Source organism: Megalops cyprinoides, chromosome 1 (genome assembly GCF_013368585.1).
Source record: "Megalops cyprinoides isolate fMegCyp1 chromosome 1, fMegCyp1.pri, whole genome shotgun sequence".
NCBI classification, from domain to species: domain Eukaryota; kingdom Metazoa; phylum Chordata; class Actinopteri; order Elopiformes; family Megalopidae; genus Megalops; species Megalops cyprinoides.
Window position 1 is genome coordinate 13,469,544 of NC_050583.1, and position 6,000 is coordinate 13,475,543.

The 6,000-nt window shown below is 44.4% G+C and overlaps 1 protein-coding gene across 1 annotated transcript in view; it reads right to left on the reverse strand.

The window, feature by feature from the left end:
- Positions 1-5,752, reverse strand: part of LOC118776746 (beta-1,4-mannosyl-glycoprotein 4-beta-N-acetylglucosaminyltransferase-like) — a 28,820-nt gene extending 23,068 nt beyond the window's left edge. Inside the window, exon 1 of the mRNA XM_036527289.1 lies at positions 5,146-5,752. The gene's annotated coding sequence lies outside the window, so the exon portion shown is untranslated. The remainder of the gene's footprint in view (positions 1-5,145) is intronic.
- Between the last annotated feature and the right edge of the window lie 248 nt (positions 5,753-6,000).

Consider the following 6,000-nt stretch of genomic DNA (forward strand, 5'->3'; position numbering starts at 1 on the left):
GCGGTGAAATTAACAATCGGATTTCAAGACACTCAGAATTACTGCAAGCCTCATCTCTTCATTAGTAACTTCCCACAAAACATTAAAAATACACATCCAACCATGTGTGAAGAGAGGCAACCCCTAGGAAAGGTAGACCGAATTTAAAAGTATCAGCTGGCCAGGTAAAGGCCTGCAGATCGACCCGTGACACTTTCTGGGGATCAGGTACCAGCAGCCCTGGCACACTGGACAGTGAATGTGTTGGCCTCAGGATCGTCACTCTCCTCCCTACGTGAGCGCCGTGTTCCACGGAGGAGGCTCACGTGAAAGCCTAACCCCCCCCCCCCCCCCCCCCCCCCACCCGGCAGGCTGCAGGGGAGCTGCTCGAGGCACACCCTCCAATCAGGCACCCCAAGCTGCAAAGCACACACAGCCACTTCCCCAGATGAAACTCATTTCTGAAGTAATCCTAATGGAATACTGTCCCCTCCCTCCGCGGGCATGCAGAGCTGAGAGAGAGAGAGAGAGAGGGAGAGAGAGAGAGACGGCTGGCACGCAGACTCCACCAGCTGGCCTCCCCCTGTCCCTGGAGGTCTGATGATCCAGTGAAGGATGAAAATTTGTCAAAGCCAATCATGAGTTGTGTACACTGTGGTCACACAGGGAAACTATAATGAAGACAAATATCTTGCTGTAGGATCAAACCCCACCCTCCCACCCCCGATCACCACCAATACCACCGCAACCACCACAAAAAGAAGACAAGGATGGGGTTCAGGGTTTCAGCAATAAGTTAGTTTCTCTAAGAATAAGTGAAAACACTATCCCTTGCACTGGCCAAATCTCTGTGCTGAATGCTTTGATGACTTGCTGGAGCTTAATTCTAACAATTACAGGAACTCCGTGTCTGTGTGTGTGCGTGTGCATGTGCGTGTGTGTGCGTGTGTGTGCTTGTGTGTGGGTGTGCGTGCATTTGTGCATACTGGCACAACGATATCAGTCTTTGTATAGAGCTTTGAAAGCCCACGAACACTACAATAATAGCCACAGTGTATTTCAGGCCTTCTATTTACCCACATGGTTTGCAACGTTCTCCTATTGTGCTCATAAACACCCCCCCATTTCCAAATCTCAAATGGAATGGTCTGTTGTCTCTGCCACACAGCACAGGTCAAGTACAGGTCAGGGCCAATATCTCCCAAGCAGGTGAGGCCAGGGCAAAGCGGGACACGTCTGAAAGGTGACACTGGCAAGACAAAGAGAGCAGACCCAGAAGCTGTTAGGGATCTGCCAGTGCTACTACAACAGGGTTTCTATTTTCGCCTCATGGTAAACTACACTTGGACTCCTGACAGGGCGCTGTCTCTGTGGCAGTATCCTTATTCAGAGGGGAGGCAGAGAGGCTGCCTTGCAGTGGCAGACGGTGGAATTCCCCCCTTAAAGCAGAACTGTGGCGGAACAACACTAACACCGCTTCTCCGCTAACAAGACCATGTCCGGCTGAGTAGCCCCGGAACCTGGCCAAGCCTCCTGACAAGGCTGACTTAGTTTTCTACAGAATAATATGTCACATGACTTTCAATAAGAGGAACATACAACCTTGTAGATAGCTCAACACAAAAAAGAAAAATACTGCTTCTCAAGCTTTGGTTTAATAAATGATGTGTTAACTTGATCCTCTTTGCTTTATTATCTATTAATCCTTGTTTGAGTGGTGCAGATTAAGTAAACAGCTGCCCAGGCTTGTATAGCTATAGGTATCACGCACCTGCAAAGCTAGAGAGGTCAAGATTAATGTAAGTTAAGCACATATACATGTTACACGGGGATTTACATGTGAAATCTTTCTGAAGCTGACCGGATCGCTACATCTCAGTGAATACTAACCAAGTCATTCAGTAAAAAATTCCTTCAAAGCAGCTCTTGGGTTCACTAACTCAACATACCTCCACGCTTGGTCTGCTTGTAAAAAGGCCAGCGCCAGACAGGCTGTGGGCCAGAGTTTCATGGTTAATTCTCCATCAGTTCAACAAAAAATATGTTATCAACAAATATTTATTGAACAATGTAATGTCTGAGATTAAGACCCGGGAAACTGAGGTTGACGAGAGTTCATCTAGGACAATTGCTAGCCTGCACTGTGCTAGCACACAATAATATCACAGATATAGGACAGGTCCATGGCTTGGGCTGTGAAGCAGCAAAAAGACTCCCTACTCTAGGATATAAATTCCCATATGGCAAGACAGAAATCACACTGCTTTTGTGCCTCGACTCAGTCTATTATCACTCAATTAGTTGCAGGTGCACAGTTACCTAGGAGAGAACTATGACCAACCACTTTAAACAATGAGAAACAGTTGAATAAAAGAAAATACATTTTTGGAGCCTTTGTGGAGGACTTATTATTAATTTTCTAGTATGTGAGTTCCCTTTACTCCCTCAATGACAGAAATCACCCCATGTTTGGTGATCTCGGAGAAAGACTAGAGGCCGTTTAAGGACAGTGGCAGGGGGAGGGGGGTGCCTGTGTTTAAGAAAAAACCCTGTGAATGGCACCTGTTGGTGTGGAGGAGACATGACAGCTCTCTCAAAGCGATACCTTTAACCTCATCATATCACTGAGTCCTAAGATAAAACAGGGACAAAAATCAAAAGCAATCCTCGGAGACTGGTTTTGGACAACACAGCCTTTAAATTTCGCAGATCTCCATTTCTGCATTTGCACTCTTTCACAGGTGCAATGTTTCAGAAACCCTTTGTCTGATGAAATGTCTACGTCGTCATGGTGATGTTGAATGATCCAGAACCAGCAGTGTGGTCATTTTCACATATGAAAATACATCAGTTCTTCTGATTCGAAAGCTAATGCTTAAGTGTGAATTGTCACCTCATTCTGTTTCAAAGCATATTTAACAAGCTGCTGCTTGATCAGAAAGAGATCCTTCTGAAGCAATGTAACAGTAAACACAAGGAGCCACTGCAGAACCACTGCTGCAGTGTAGTCTCACCAAAAACACCCATTTTTGTGTAGCGATTCCAGATGCTTTCTTATATTTTCTGATAGTGCACACAGACAACTAATGCAACTGCACATCATAAAGGCTTGTGTTTTTGTGGGTTTTTTATTGAACCTCATCTAAACCCATGTTCAAAAATAAAAAGTCAGGCTCTCGATGAAGTGGTCACATGCCTAGAGTTAATACGTAGAAGATCCTTCCTAGAATGCAGAGTTTACAACCTAAATAGGGAACCATTTCATCAATCCATGCATTCCCCTCGACGTCATACCATACATGGATGCTTTTGTGCACCACGGAATTCAAACGTATAAGAGTAATATGTGAACACACCCTTAGTGGTGAAATGTTGCTGGTACTCATGGGCAAAATGCTGAACTGTTGGGGTTGAGAAAGCTGCTGTGACATTTTCAGAGATAAGAAAGCGGGGGGGGGAATGCAGGGTAGGGGATTTCCTCAGACCTCTGCAACATCGCAACAGAGCGGTGGAGTCTGACTGGTCGGTCACAACCAACCGCCCTTCCTCCTCACGTTAAGATCTGCAAGGCGATCTGATCTACATTCAGCGCCTCCTTCCTCATATCCATGACCAGCCAATCAATATTTTTATAATCAATAAATTATAATCAATCTACATTTTTTCAAAAAGACTCTCAACAAGCTGCCTCTTAATGGACCGCAGGAGATGGAAGTTCACAGACACAGAAGGAGAGCCAGATGCCTCCACCCCTGTGGTGCAACAGCCACAGCTTTGTGTGTCTCTATAACGCCCATCACCTTCCTTTGGCTCTGCGTGCTCTGATAAACTTACTTTATTTCTTCATATTTTCCAATACAACACCTAACCTGACACCTGTTCCAAGTATGCAGAAAAGGGTGACGTGAATAAATAAAGAATAACAGTTTTGTTGAGTTTTGTCCAACCATTAACTTTTCATATTGAATATGCACAATTAAAAAATTGGTGGACTCCTTGGCTCTTGGGCATCTACCACATTATTTTTCCTACTGCTGTTGTTACTGCAAAAACAAAGCCTTTCTTGAGGGGTTTTTCCTCTATTCACTTTACGACTATCGATTAATTTGAGCGTTTAATAAAAGCTTGAAACGGTTTTTATATTACTGGCAAAAAATAACAATTACGTTCGTTCGTGGACCCCTGGCGATGTTTTCAGCTGGACCTAAGTGCACACCACGTCATTAGGCCTGGTTTATAAACGGTCGGTTCGTCCGGTGGTATACTGGATATTCCTTTCTCACGAAACCTTCCTCAATGTCTCTTAAGATTAACAGTGATGTCATTTATCCTTGAGTAGCAGGGGCATGCACCCTTATATTTATCAAAGCAAGCTGTCGCAATATCAAGAAAAAAGCGAGGAATAGACACCAGTTAAATCTGAATGAGGGTAAAATATATGATGAAAATATATGATGATGATGATGATGATGATAATATTTTAAGATAAAGGTGATTTCCATTTTTGTTTGTTTTTAACTGACTAGAAATCCTTCTAAAAAAACAGCAAAGATTCTCGTTTGGTAACACGCGTTTCTATAATAAGTCAAGTAAAATGCACGCCCCTTCAAAAACGCAAAAAAGGTAGTAGAGAATAATTTAAGTCATCTGAAAACAGGTCGTCTCTATTCGTTGTGCATCTATGGACGGTAGGGTGAGCTCAGGTCGCCAGTTTTTTATATATGTATATACTGCCAAGCCCCCTATTTTCTCGGGGTATTTCTCGTTACGACCTCAGAGAGCCAAGAATCGTCTGGAACGCTTCCAAATATTACAACACAAACCTGAAAGGAGCTCGTGACAAGACAGATGTGGTCAACATTGCGTTGATAACGGAAAAAGCAATTCATATACATAATAATCCCTCATATACGGCAACGCTCAACACATTCCTGTGCTTTTGACAGTGCAATTTTAACGCTATCACATAAAGCTCCCCAGCAATACAAAATTACAAAGCTTACATTTATACAGGAAAAACGAACACTTCCTCTATGCAGCCCGCTATACTGAGATGTACTAAACACACCCACTAACATACACAGTCATAAACACAAGTGCAACAACAGCAGTAGGTAAAATGTGAGGCTTCTCTCTCTCCTCCGTCCTTCTCCGAAAACAGCTTACCCATCGCCTGTGGTTGGTGTATTAGATGTTCATTGCGGCTAAGGAGTTGTTCTCGCCGTCGCTGTGGAGACAAAAAGGCACTGACATTCCTATTCTGGCTTGCAGTGCACCGGTCTCGTTTATACCCCGTTCATGGTTATCTTCTTGCGGCGCTACATAGTTTAGGCTGTGCGGCAAAGCATGCGTCTCGGGGGTGAGTGTACAATTCCTCCAGAGAACAGAGAAGCAGCAAATCAGTCAATCGCGTCGTCCGTCGGCCGGTCTGTCCCTTTAACGCGCGCGTTCGAATATGAATTTGTTACCAGGCTGATAATAACAATGGAGGGAGAAAAGAGCGTTGCCGATATTCCATTCTCAACGCATATTTCTCGAACGGTTCATTTGACGGTTGATGGACGAAGATATTAATCCCGATGATGATGAAAGCGGAGAAATTACTCTCACTGCCTGTTACAGCGATTTGACGCTTTTATACTTCGCCTTCCCTTCCCATCTTCCCGTTATCTGTAAACCAGCCCCAGTCCTTTCTGTAAGACTCGTCCCACTGTTTTGTGCGCTGAAAATGACGCCTTTTCCGCTCATATAAAAACCAGACCCCTCTCCTCTATTTTTCATTCTCTCATTTGAAATGAGGGGAGGGGGAGAAAGAGGGGGGGCGCATATGACGATGGCTCCTCCCAGCTTGGTCACTTATCAAAGACTAGGGGGCAGGAGCAGCGGGGGACAAGACCGACCGAAATAAATGCGAAATTGTAAACAGTGAAAGGGAAAACTAGGAAACGCTTCGTCGTGTATCGCGCTGTTTTCTAATTAATTCCACGTATGTATCATGGAGGCCGTTATGTTTCTCTTACC